This window comes from Rhinopithecus roxellana, chromosome 13 (genome assembly GCF_007565055.1).
Source record: "Rhinopithecus roxellana isolate Shanxi Qingling chromosome 13, ASM756505v1, whole genome shotgun sequence".
Taxonomy (NCBI): Eukaryota; Metazoa; Chordata; class Mammalia; order Primates; family Cercopithecidae; genus Rhinopithecus; species Rhinopithecus roxellana.
Genome location: NC_044561.1, coordinates 69,882,138 through 69,895,934, shown reverse-complemented (window position 1 = coordinate 69,895,934; position 13,797 = coordinate 69,882,138). Strand labels below are relative to the sequence as shown.

Here is a 13,797-nt window from a genome sequence, read left to right as displayed (position 1 = left end):
GTGTGGCCTGGTGAAACTAATTTTTTTTTTTGCTTTTAGATGGCGTCTTACTGTTGCCCAGGCTAGAGTGCAGTGGTGCGATCTCGGCTCACAGCAACCTCCACCTCCTGGGTTCAAGTGATTCTTGTGCCTCTGCCTCCCGGGGAAGCTGGGATTACAGGTGTGCGCCACCACACCCTGCTAATTTTGGTAATTTTAGTAAGGACAGGGTTTCGCCATGTTGGCCAGTCTGGTCTCGAACTCCTGGCCTCAGGTGATCCTCCCACCTCAGCCTCCCAAAGTGCTGGGATTACAGGTGCGAGCCACCGTGTGGCCTGGTGAAACTAATTTTTTAATGGGAAAACGTTTTGAACAGACACATCACAAAGAAGAAACATCAGCAGCCAGACACGGACAGAGGCTTCCCCAGCTGTCGGGGAAGTATGCCCGGAACCACAGTGAGCTCCCGGATGAGACTGGCCGGGACTAAGAGGCAGGACCACACCATGTGTCCTCGAGGACGGGAGCACCTGGAACCTGCTCAGCTGCTGGGGGCACATGGAATGGTGCAGCCGCTGTGGAAAACAGTTCAGCAAAGCTGAACAGCACAGGACCCGACAACTCTGGCACCCGCCAGAGAAGCAAAACCACCTGTCCAGAAAGACTCGTGCACGAACGTTCACACGCGCTTCCCTCAGAAAAGCCAAGGTTTGGGAACAACCCAAATGTGCAAACGTGCATCAACAGGTGAGCAGGTAAACACAGGGATGCTTCCAAACCGCAGAGGCAGCTCAGGCACAAGAAGGGGCTGCTGGGTTCCGTCCCAGCCTCGCGCCCTGGGGCACCTCCCTGCTCAGCCTTCCATCCCCCATACAGGTCACGTCCACGCCACACGGATTATCCCGCAACTATTATGCTCAGTAAGAGAAGACAGTCACCAAGGCGGGTGTGCGATTCCCTTTATAGAAAACTCTACACAGAAGTGAGTCCACAGTGGCAGACGGCCGGCCGGGGACTGCCTGGGCTCGGTGGTGGGGAGAGGCTGCGGGAAGCTCCTGGGATGATGGGGAGGGCCTGTGTATCCAAAACCACTAGCAGTGCCACCCAAGAGTTCGAGCTCATCAAATTATACTTGTTAAACAAGTGCCGTTTGTTGCATGTAAATTATGCCTCAGTAAAGGATTAGAAGCTTAGTTTTGTAAAAATATTCTTCCTCAGCTATAATCCTGTGCTCATCCATCCAAGGACCTCGCTGCCATTTGTTACAGTTTGAACACCCCGCCCCCGCCCCCCAAATTCACGTTGAAGTCCTAACCCCTCATACTTCAGAATTCTATCTTATTTGGAAATAGGTCGTTGCAGATGCAATTAGTTAAATTAAGATGAGGTCGCTGGGGCTGGACACAGTGGCTCACACCTGTAATCCCAGCACTTTGGGAGGCCGAGGTGGGTGGGTTGCTTGAGGCCAGGAGTTCGAGACCAGCCTGGCCAACATGGTGAAACTTCGTCTCTGCTAAAAATACAAATATTAGCCAGACACGGTGGCACACGTCTGTAATCCCAGCTACTCAGGAGCTGGGATTCCTGCTGAGGCAGGAAAATCACTTGAACCAGGAGGCGGAGGCTTCAGTGAGCCGAGATCGCGCCACTGCACTCCAGCCTGGGTGACTAGAGTGAGACCCTGTCTCAAAAAAAAAAAAAAAAAAAAAATGAGGTTACTGGGGCCCCTAATCCAGTATGATGGGTACCCTTAAAAGGGGGAGAAATTTGGACACAGGCTGGCGGGAAGCGGCAGCAGCGGAAGCCCCGCCAGAGGCTGGAAAGCCTGGAAAAGACCCCCCCAGCACCCTCCCAGGAACCACGGCTGACGCCCGAACCTCAGACCCCCAGCACCCTCCCAGGAACCACGGCTGACGCCCGAACCTCAGACCCCCAGCACCCTCCCAGGAACCACGGCTGATGCCCGAACCTCAGACCCCCAGCACCCTCCCAGGAACCACGGCTGACGCCCGAACCTCAGACCCCCAGCACCCTCCCAGGAACCACGGCTGACGCCCGAACCTCAGACCCCCAGCACCCTCCCAGGAACTGCAGCGGGACGACGCCTGAACCTCAGACCTCCAGCCTCCGGGACTGGGGGAAATAAATGTCTGTTGTTTAAGATGTTCCCTTTGTGGCCCTTTGACATGGCAGCCCCAGGTCACTGACACCCCTGTTCCTACCACCAAAGAGCGCGATACCACAGACGCCAACAGGAGGAAACACGTTTGTTTACGGGCAGCTCTGCCCACTCTCACCAAGAAACCCCCCAACCCACTCCCCCAAGGCACCATCCCCCAGGGCACCATCCCGGCAGGAACCAGGGTGGGCACCATCTCCCAAGGCCCCATCCCGGCAGGGACCAGTGTGGGTGTCATCCCGGCAGGAACCAGGCATGGGCACCATTCCCCAGGGCGCCTCGCCAGCAGGGACCAGGCACCACCCCTCACACCAAGGCGTTCATGGTTTACCTTCTTCTGAAAAAATCAAGGTTAGGACATGAATTCTGTGGAACTTACACAAATGAAATTTCACGTATGTTATATTATCGTTGCTCGTGGTTGCATTTCAAATTTTTTTTTTTTTTTTTGAGACAGTGGCCGGATCTCAGCTCACTGCAAGCTCCGCCTCCCGGGTTTACGCCATTCTCCTGCCTCAGCCTCCCGAGTAGCTGGGACTACAGGTGCCCGTCATCTCACCCAGCTAGTTTTGTATTTTTAGTAGAGACGGGGTTTCACCATGTTAGCCAGGATGGTCTCGATCTCCTGACCTCGTGATCCGCCCGTCTCAGCCTCCCAAAGTGCTGGGATTACAGGCTTGAGCCACCACGCCCGGCCTGCATTTCAAAATTTTTAAGTGAGCTCCTGACTAGAAAACTCTCCAAGACACATTAGCAGAGGCGTCTTTCGACAGCGAGACAGGTGGTCCTGTCCATGTCATCTCCAGACCGTCCACGTCATCTCCAGACTGTCCACGTCATCTCCAGCGAGCAAGTGGGAGCTGGCATTGAGATTTTCCACAGGGCAGCCCCCATGTGACCATGTGAAGATGCAAAGCCATGTCTGGCGACCCCGGGCTGCCCAGGTCTCCGTCAGCGGCCCTGCCAGCCCTACCCCTCCCTGCCCACTGGCCCCTTTTAGTTCCTTCACCTCCAACCCAGCTCCAATGCCCAGGCTGCCGCCTCCGCCTTCCCGAACCTGACAACCGTCACTTCCTTCTTTTTGTTTTTGTAATGGGGTCTCACTCTGTCTCCCAGGCTGGAGTGCAGCAGAGCAATCTCGGCTCACGGCAGCCTCAACCTCCCAGGCTCAAGGGATCCTCCCACCTCAGCCTCCCGAGCAGCTGGGACCACAGGCGCATGCCACACGGGCTAATTTTTTTGTTTTGTAGAGACAGGGTTCCCTCGCATGGCCCAGGCTGGTCTTGAATTCCCAGACTCAAACGCACCTGCTGCCCTGGCCTCTCAAAGCTCTGGGATGACAGGCATGAGCCACTGCACCAACATGACGTCACTTCCTTCTGCCGGGCGTCCCCAGAGCACAGCACACTTCCCCTTTCCAAACACCCCTCACTGCCCCGTGCTGCCGTCTCAGCCACCAGGGTCTTGGTGGGCCGTGGGGTCCCTGAATGGACAGGCTTCCACTCCCACCTCAGCAGCTCCAGGCCTCAGCATCCCTCCAGCTTCAGCCAGGTGCCCACCAGTCATACACAGGGGAAGCCTAGAGCAGTGCCTGGCTCGGGCCATGTGTGAGGGTGGCAGGGGTGCCCGAGATGGACACGAGGTGTTCTGGGCACCCAGGAGGGGGCGGGGGCAGCTGAGCTCCTAGTCGCTCATTTGGGTTGTGGAGGGGACGTACAGCAACACACTGGAACAGGTCAGATCTGTAAAGGCGAATGCTGCCATGAATCACAACAGCGGTCTTGAGCCCTCTCAGCTGATGGACACAGCCTCCTCCTCCTCCAGGAAGCCCTCCCGGGTGTTACTGTTCTTACACTGACAGCACACACCTCACCTCGCTGCCTGACACTGCCCTGCCCTCCTCTCAGCCCAGGGACCACATCTCAATGCTGGACAGGCCCAACACATACACTTGAGGTCAACAAAACCACAGTACCAGGCCGGGCACGGTGGCTCACGCCTGTAATCCCAGCACTTTGGGAGGCCAAGGCAGGTGGATCACCAGGTCAAGAGATCAAGACCAGCCTGGCCAACATGGTGAAACCCCATCTCTACCAAAATTACAAAAATTAGCCATGCGTGGTGGGGGGCGCCTGTAATCCCAGCTACTCAGGAGGCTGAGGCAGGAGAATCGCTATAACCTGGGAGGCGGAGGTTGCAGTGAGCTGAGGTGGCACCATTGCACTCCAGCCTGGGCAACAGAGTGAGACTCTGTTTCAAAAAAACAACAACAAAAACAACTACACGATTTTTTTTTTTCCTCAGAAGGAGTCTTGCGCTGTTGCCAGGCTGGAGTGCACTGGCATGACCTCAGCTCACTGCAACCTCCACCTCCTGGGTTCAATCAATTCTCCTGCCTCAGCCTCCCGAATGGCTAACATTACAGGTACACACCACCATGTCCGGCTAATTTTTGTGTTTTTAGTAGAAACGGGGTTTCACCATGTTGGCCAGGATGGTCTCAATCTCTTGACCTCGTGACCCACCCGCCTCGGCCTCCCAAAGTGCTGGGATTACAGGCATGAGCCACCGTGCCCAGCCTATGGTACCTTTTGAACATTAAATCTGCAATACTGATTTACAGTATTTCAAAAATGTCTCGTACTAAGTGCTGATAGAAGGTAAAATGAGGCCGGGCGCGGTGGCTCAAGCCTGTAATCCCAGCACTTTGGGAGGCCGAGACGGGCGGATCACGAGGTCAGGAGATCGAGACCATCCTGGCTAACACAGTGAAACCCCGTCTCTACTAAAAAAATACAAAAAAAACTAGCCGGACGAGGTGGCGGGCGCCTGTAGTCCCAGCTACTCCGGAGGCTGAGGCAGGAGAATGGCGTGAACCTGGGAGGCGGAGCTTGCAGTGAGCTGAGATCCGGCCACTGCACTCCAGCCTGGGCGACAGAGCAAGACTTCGTCTCAAAAAAAAAAAAAAAAAAAAAAAAAAAAAAAGAAGGTAAAATGAAACAGCAGCCGGGCAGGGTGGCTCACACCTCTAATCGCAGCACCCTAAAAGCCTGAGGTGGCAGGATCACTTGAGCCCAGGAGTTGAAGGCTGCAATCAGTGAGCTCCGATTGCACCACTGCGCTCCAGCCTGAGCAACAGAGCGAGACCCCATCTCTAAAGAAAACAAAAAAAAGACACAGGGAGGAGAGAAAGGTCATGTGACCACAGGCAGAGACTGGAGTGACGAAGTCATAAGCCAATGGATGTCTGGAGTCACCAGGAGCTGGAAGAGGCAGGAAGGACCCTGCCTGGAGTCTCCAGAGGGAGCGTGGCCCTGAGACGCCCCGAGTTCCAGCGCAGGACTCCGGAACTGAGAGGAGAAGCCTCTGCTGCTGTGAGCTGCCCAGCAGGTGGTACTTTTCACAGCAGCCCCAGGAAACTAATACACAAAGTCATGCATCAACTTTTTTTTTTCCTTTTATTTTGAGACAGAGTCTTGCTCTGTCGCCCAGGTTGGAGGGCAGTGGCGCGATCTCGGCTCACTGCAACCTTCAGCTCACTGCAACCTCTGCCTCCCGAGCTCAAGCGATTCTCGTGCCTCAGCCTCCCAAGTAGCTGGGATTATAGGCGTACGCCACCACACCCGGCTAATATTTTTTTATTTTTAGTAGAGACAGGGTTTCACCATGTTGGCCAAGTTGGTCTCGAACTCCAGACCTCAGTGCTCCACCCGCCCCTGCCTCCCAAAGTGCTGAGATTACAAACATGAGCCACCATGCCTGGCCCCAACTTTAAAAAATATTGTAATTTTCTTACAAAGCTAATCAGCTGGCAGAGGAAGGTGGCTCACGCCTGTAATCCCAGCCTTTTGGGAGGCCAAGGCAATCACCTGAGGTCAGGAGTTCGAGACCAGTCTGGCCAACATAGTGAAACCCTGTCTCTACTAAAAATAAAAATTAAAAAATAGCCTGGCGTGGTGGCGGGCACCTGGAATCCCAGCTACTCAGGAAGCTGATGCAGGAAAATCGCTCAAACTCGAGAGGCGGAGGTTGCAGTGAACCGAGAACATGCCACTGAACTCCAGCCCGGGCAACAAGAGTGAAACTTCATCTCAACAACAACAAAAAAAGCAAGCAAGCTAATCAGCTTAACAAGGCAAGAAAACTATTTGTGTACATTTTAAATGACATACACTGTGACCTGAAATGGTAACTTAAAAAAAAAAAAAAAAATAGAACTTAAATAAGAAAGTTGTAATACCTGCTAAGAATAAAGGCAACGCTATGCTCTCAAGGAATATGATAGAATCTTTTTGTTTTCTTGAGATGGAGTCTCACTCTGTCACCCAGGCTGGAGGGCAGTGGTGCGACCTCGGCTCACTAAAACCTCCGCCTCCCCGGTTCACGCCATTCTCCTGCCTCAAGCCTCTCGAGTAGCTGGGACTACAGGTGCCCGCCACCACACTCGGACAATTTTTTGTATTTTTAGCAGAGACGGGGTTTCACTGTGTTAGCCAAGATGGTCTCGATCTCCTGACCTCGTGATCCGCCCACCTTGGCCTCCCAAAGTGCTGGGATTACAGGCGTGAGCCACCGCGCCCGTTGGGATTGGTGTTAATTCTTCTTAAAATGTTTGATAGAATTCAACAGTGAAGTGACAATCATATATATACAGAGAGAGACTTTTGTTGGAAGTTTATTGACTACTGATTCAATTTATTCATTGAAATTGACTTTTCTTTTTGGAAGCTAAAAAGTACAGTAACTGGGCCAGGAGCAGTGGCTCATGCCTGTAATCCCAGCACTTTGGGAGGCCGAGGCAGGTGGATCACGATGTCAGGAGATGGAGACCATCCTGGCCAACATGGTGAAACCCCATCACTACTAAAAATACAAAAACTTAGCCGGGCACAGTGGCAGGTGCCTGTAGTCCCAGCTACTCGGGTGGCTGAGGCAGGAGAATGGCCTGAACCCAGGAGGCGGAGCTTGCAGTGAGCCGAAATAGCGCCACTGCACTCCAGTTTGGGTGACAGAGTGAGACTCTGTCTCAAAAAAAAAAAAAAAAGTACAATAACTGTAGTGAAAGTTTCTGAACTTTTCTTTCATTGGAAGTTTTCTGACTACTGATTCTTTGTTACAGGTCTATTCAGATTTTCTGTTTCTACTTGAGTCAGTTTCGTCTGGCTCTGTTGCCCAGGCTGGACTGCAGGGGCGCCATCTTGGCTCACTGCAACTTCTACCTCCCGAGTTCAAGTGATTCTCCCACCTCAGCCTCCCCAGTGTCTCGGACTGCAAGCGCCCGTCAGCATACCTGACTAATTTTTGTGTTTTTAGTAGGGACGGGGTTTCACCATGTTGGCCAGGCTGGTCTCAAACTCCTGGCCTCAAGCAATCTGCCTGCCTCAGCCTCTCGAAGGCTGGGATTACAGGCATGAGCCACCACGCCTGGCTAACGTTTTTGTATTTTTTTAGTACAGACGGGGTTTCACCGTGTTAGTCAGGACGATCTCCTGACCTCGCGATCCGCCCGCCTCGACCTCCCAAAGTGCTGGGATTACAGGCTGAGCCCCGTGCCCGGCCTCCAGCTACTCCAATTTTTAACATTTTGCCGCGTCTGTTTACATCAAGCGATATGGTGGAATCCCTAACCAGTTACTTTTTGCTTAAAAGTTGTACGAGTCCAAAACAAGCAAAGCCACCCATCGGTTCGAGGCAGCGGGTCTGGCTTACGGGCGCCGCCTCAGGGCTGGCTCCCCCTCCGAGCAGGTCTCACTCCCCAAGCGGGGCTCGCCCGGTGTCCGGCCTCCGAGGCCATGTGCCAAGTCCCCACCTTGTGCGGCGCAGGCCGTTCCCACAGGGGACACTCACGGAAGTTGAACGGACCTTCCGGAAGCCGAAGGGCCCTTCCCACAGGGGACGCCCGCGAAGGCCGAAGGGCCCTTCCCACAGGGGACATTCACGGAAGCTGAACGGACCTTGCGGAAGCTGAACGGACCTTCCGGAAGCCGAACAGCCCTTCCCACAGGGGACGCCCGCGAAGGCCGAAGGGCCCTTCCCACAGGGGACATTCACGGAAGCTGAACGGACCTTGCGGAAGCTGAACTGCCCTTCCCACAGCGGACGCCCGCGAAGGCCGAAGGGCCCTTCCCACAGGGGACGCCCGCGAAGGCCGAAGGGCCCTTCCCACAGGGGACATTCACGGAAGCTGAACGGACCTTGCGGAAGCTGAACGGACCTTCCGGAAGCCGAACAGCCCTTCCCACAGGGGACGCCCGCGAAGGCCGAAGGGCCCTTCCCACAGGGGACATTCACGGAAGCTGAACGGACCTTGCGGAAGCTGAACTGCCCTTCCCACAGCGGACGCCCGCGAAGGCCGAAGGGCCCTTCCCACAGGGGACGCCCGCGAAGGCCGAAGGGCCCTTCCCACAGGGGACACTCGCGGAAGCTGAACGGACCTTCCGGAAGCCGAACAGCCCTTCCCACAGGGGACGCCCGCGAAGGCCGAAGGGCCCTTCCCACAGGGGACATTCACGGAAGCTGAACGGACCTTGCGGAAGCTGAACGGACCTTCGGGAAGCTGAACTGCCCTTCCCACAGCGGACGCCCGCGAAGGCCGAAGGGCCCTTCCCACAGGGGACACTCGCGGAAGCTGAACGGACCTTCCGGAAGCCGAAGGGCCCTTCCCACAGGGGACATTCACGGAAGCTGAACGGACCTTGCGGAAGCTGAACGGACCTTCCGGAAGCTGAACTGCCCTTCCCACAGCGGACGCCCGCGAAGGCCGAAGGGCCCTTCCCACAGGGGACACTCGCGGAAGCTGAACGGACCTTCCGGAAGCCGAACAGCCCTTCCCACAGCGGACGCCCGCGAAGGCCGAAGGGCCCTTCCCACAGGGGACGCCCGCGAAGGCCGAAGGGCCCTTCCCACAGGGGACACTCGCGGAAGCTGAACGGACCTTCCGGAAGCCGAACAGCCCTTCCCACAGGGTACGCCCGCGAAGGCCGAAGGGCCCTTCCCACAGGGGACATTCACGGAAGCTGAACGGACCTTGCGGAAGCTGAACGGACCTTCCGGAAGCTGAACGGACCTTCCGGAAGCTGAACGGACCTTCCGGAAGCCGAACAGCCCTTCCCACAGGGGACGCCCGCGAAGGCCGAAGGGCCCTTCCCACAGCGGATGCCCGCGGAGGCGGAACGGACGACGGGAGGTGGCGTGGCTGAGCAGCAGCCGCCTGAGCAGTGAGGAAACACGCGGACAGCGCGGTAGGGACCCCACCCAGACCACTGGATTTCACCGCCAGCCGCCTTCGACGAAGGAGTCCTCAGTCTCCACATCCGCAGGGCACAGACGGAGGGGGGCCCGCGGGGCCCCAGCGATGAACCCGTCAGGGGTCCCCTGTACCCTGTAGGCCAGTCAAGCCATCCTTCCCAGCCCTTGCCGCGTGGGGCTGAGCGCAGGGCTGGGCCCGGAAGGCAGAGGCCACAGAGCTCAGGGCTTCAGTGGGGCGTGGGGCCGGAAGCGGGGCCAGGGCGGGGGTCACGGACCGGGACATCCGGACCCACAAGGAGTCTCAGCCCCAGCGGGAGGCAGGGGGAGGCCAGTCTTCCTCCTAGGGCAGGGCCTGGGCTCCAGGGCAGGGTCACCTCCCGCCCCTAAGCGAGTCCTGCTTCCCCATGAGACCCAAGCTCGTCCAGCCTGGGTGGGAGGTGGACACAGCCTCCCCAGGGAAGGCCCTCCTCTGTCAAGCACTCAGCCTGGACAGGCTCCAATGCCACCTGAAGAAATACAACTCGGCCGGGCGCGGTGGCTCAAGCCTGTAATCCCAGCACTTTGGGAGGCCGAGACGGGCGGATCACGAGGTCAGGAGATCGAGACCATCCTGGCTAACACGGTGAAACCCCTTCTCTACTAAAAATACAAAAAACTAGCCGGGCGAGGTGGCGGGCGCCTGTAGTCCCAGCTACTCGGGAGGCTGAGACAGGAGAATGGCGGGAACCCGGGAGGCGGAGCTTGCAGTGAGCTGAGATCCGGCCACTGTACTCCAGCCTGGGCGACAGAGTGAGACTCCGTCTCAAAAAAAAAAAAAAAAGAAAAAGAAAAAGAAATAAAACTCCATGATTCATGAGGTAAGACCTGGGAACTGCCAGGTCTCAGGGTCTTGGAAACACCCAGGCAAGGACAGCTTGGTGCTCCGCGGCTGCAGAGGCACTCAAGGGGCTCTCCACGTTCCCCTTCGCAGGGACCTGGGGTACTTCGTCGTGGGCTTGGCCAAATGGGCACTAAAGGTGCAGGTTCGGGGAAGCCAAGAGGGCCAAGGTCAGCAGCCCTGGGGGCCCCGCACAGCACTTCCAGTCCTCATGACCTTGTCTGTTCCAAGAATGGGGTCCTGGGGCTTGGCACAGGCCTGCTGGGGTGGTGGCCCCACATCTCGCCTGTGTCCCCCCATATTATGCCCAAGGGAGCAACAAAGGCCACCCCTGGGTCCAGTCCTCAGGAACTCACAGGAGCCCTGAGCTCAGAAGATAGCAGCGCCCTCACGCCATCCTCAGCAAACCTGCCAGAGCCCAGCAGGTGGAGAGGACTCCAGGGGACAGCAGGAGCCCCACTACCTCCCTTCCTCTCCCCTCTTCTCCCTTACAAAGTTAGCCATATGATGGCCAGTGTGGCTTAACTCGATACAATTTTAAAGATTTCTGGAAAAGACTTAAAAGACACGTGCTTGACAGTGAGAAAAGATTTCAAGGCTGGGCGAGCCTGGTGACTCATGCCTGGAATCCCAAACCTGAGGGAAGCCAGGACAAGCAAATGGCTTGAGCCCAGAAGTTCAAGACCAGCCTGGGCAACATGGTGAGACCCCGTCTCTACAAAAAATAGAAAAAATTAGCCTGGCGTGGTGGTCTACACCTGTAGTCCCCGCTACTCCGGAGGATGAAGTGGGAGGATCCCTTGAGCCGGGAGGTCGAGGTTGGAGTGAGCCAAGATCACACCACTGCACTCCAGCCTGGGTGATACAGCAAGGCCCTATCTCAAAAAAAAAAAAAAAAAAAAAAAACTCTAAATACATGAAACCGGCAACCATTAACGTCAAGTCATGAATGACAAAGGTGTCCGTGACGTAGGAGGCCCAGAGTGGGGCAGCCCTGGAAGCAGCCTGCAGCGTGGGGATGAGGCCTGCAGATGCCTCCACCTCTTTGACTAATCCCACTTCTGAGACTCTGCCCCAAGGAAATAACCCAAAAAGCTAATTGGTTCCAAGATGTTCCTAACACTGCTATGGCTAACAGTGACAAACAGAAAAAGACCCAAACACCTGACAATTCAAAGATGGCCCAGAAAACCGTGAAGTATTAAAACTGAGCAAAACCCAGTAACAGGAACATTAAAAATGCCAGTTACACGGATGCTTAGAAGTTTATCAGAAATTAACGGGAAGAAATGAGAACAGAAAGCCCAGCTGGCCTTGTCCACGCAGGCTCACACAAGGCGACCACACTCAGGATAGGCACCAAACCCCCCTGCCCCTCACAAACCAAGGTCGTTACTTATAAAACACAAACAATCCCAGCACTTTGGCAGGCTGATCACCTGAGATCAGGAGTTCAAGACCGTCCTGGCCAACATAACAAAACCCTGTCTTTCTAAAAATACTAAAATTAGGCCGGGCACGGTGGCTCAAGCCTGTAATCCCAGCACTTTGGGAGGCCGAGACGGGTGGATCACGAGGTCAGGAGATCGAGACCATCCTGGCTAACACGGTGAAACCCCGTCTCTACTAAAAAAAATACAAAAAAAAAAAAAAAAACTAGCCGGGCGAGGTGGCGGGCGCCTGTAGTCCCAGCTACTCGGGAGGCTGAGGCAGGAGAATGGCGTGAACCTGGGAGGCGGAGCTTGCAGTGAGCTGAGATCCGGCCACTGCACTCCACTGGGCGACAGAGCGAGACTCCGTCTCAAAATAATAATAATAATAATAAAATTAAAACACAAATACGAGAGCATGCTCACCAGCACAGGTGCAGAGTAGGACGACTCCATGGGAAATCAGCACCCAGGAGGTGAACCCAGCGTGAATATGAGAGCAATCTATGTTTCCCTTTCCTTGCTCATGCGAGGAACTCCAGCAGCAGGGCTGGAGGGCACCAGCCAGCGTCCATCCTCCTCTCTGCTTTGACTTTTCACAAACCCAACGGGCAGGCAGAGTCTGCCTCTCTGGGTCCCAGAACCCCACAGGATGGGCATGAGCCTCCCCCCGCCCAGCCCACAGGGGAGAGTCTGGTTCCCAGAACCCCACAGGACGGGCATGAGCCCCCCCTCGCTCAGCCCACAGGGGCAAGTCTGGGTCCCAGAACCCCACAGGATGGGCATGAGCCCCCGCCGCCGCCCAGCCCACAGGGGCGAGTCTGAGTCCTAGAACCCCACAGGATGGGCATGAGCCCCCCTGCCCAGCCCACAGGGGCGAGTCTGGGTCCCAGAACCCCACAGAACGAGCATGAGCTCCCCCGACCCCGCCCAGCCCACAGGGGCAAGTCTGGTTCCCAGAACCCCACAGGACGGGCATGAGCCCCCCCTCGCTCAGCCCACAGGGGCGAGTCTGGGTCCCAGAACCCCACAGGATGGGCATGAGCCCCCGCCGCCGCCCAGCCCACAGGGGCGAGTCTGAGTCCTAGAACCCCACAGGATGGGCATGAGCCCCCCTGCCCAGCCCACAGGACAGGCATGAGCACCCCCCATCCCAGCCCACAGGGGCGAGTCTGGGTCCCAGAACCCCACAGAACGAGCATGAGCTCCCCCGACCCCGCCCAGCCCACAGGGGCAAGTCTGGGTCCCAGAACCCCACAGGATGGACATGAGCCCCACAAGGGGCAAGAGACGACAGCAGGTGGACAAGATGTGAGCCACCAGCCCACCAGGACCTCGGAGCCGCCACGGGGCGGGTCTCCCCAAAGAAGAGTCGATCAGCCTTCCTCTCCCTGGCCTCACTCCAGCTCTCATACAGAAGACACCACAGCCCCAGGCCTCCCAGCTCTGACTTCCAGAAACAGAAGGAAGTTCTTCCGCAGGGCAGCTGGGGCCCGGGCAGGATACGACTGTCACCTCCTCTGAAAGTATTTCCAGGAAGCCCACGGTACCCACGGCCACGGGCAATGCCGAGAGCGAGAAAATCTCAGGGGGTGCAGAGAGGGGGCGGCCCACAGGTGACACAGACAGCTGACCCTGACCCCCAGGCCCGGCAGAGATCTGCACGTGTGAGGGTCAGCTCTGAGCTGGGTGACGGGACAGCCGGCTCCCCTTGCAGCCAGGTGAGCTCTACTCCGCTGAGAAGAGAGCTGTGACTGTCTGACTCTCTGCCACATGAGGATTCACGACACAGTAGGCAGGTGAGCCACGCTGCAGGAACAAACCCCTTTCATCCAGCTCTGCCATGAATCAAAATATTGGAATCACAGCCCCTGTCATTTAGTAGCACATCGATTTCACCAACTCCCACTTTTCTACCAGGTCTGGCTCATACATTGTTCAGACCAACTACTTGCCTGGGAAAGAAAACTAAAGTAAAAATAGCTCTTGACTCCAAACAGGGAAGCATTAAAATATTCAAAAGAACTGACCCTGCAAATACTGAAACAAGGCTTTAGTGCTGACCCACCAAAGAGGCGGCGATG

At 56.3% G+C, this 13,797-nt stretch overlaps 1 protein-coding gene across 4 annotated transcripts in view; it reads right to left on the bottom strand.

Moving 5' to 3' along the window:
- The window catches only part of ZBTB46 (zinc finger and BTB domain containing 46), a 93,017-nt gene that overhangs the window by 56,968 nt on the left and 22,252 nt on the right, over nt 1–13,797 (bottom strand). Inside the window, exon 1 of one of the 4 annotated variants that reach the window (XM_030914477.1) lies at nt 3,466–3,490. The exons of the other annotated variants lie outside the window; for them this stretch is intronic. The gene's annotated coding sequence lies outside the window, so the exon portion shown is untranslated. Of the gene's footprint in view, nt 1–3,465; nt 3,491–13,797 lie in introns of those variants that run through there. 4 annotated transcript variants of the gene reach the window in all.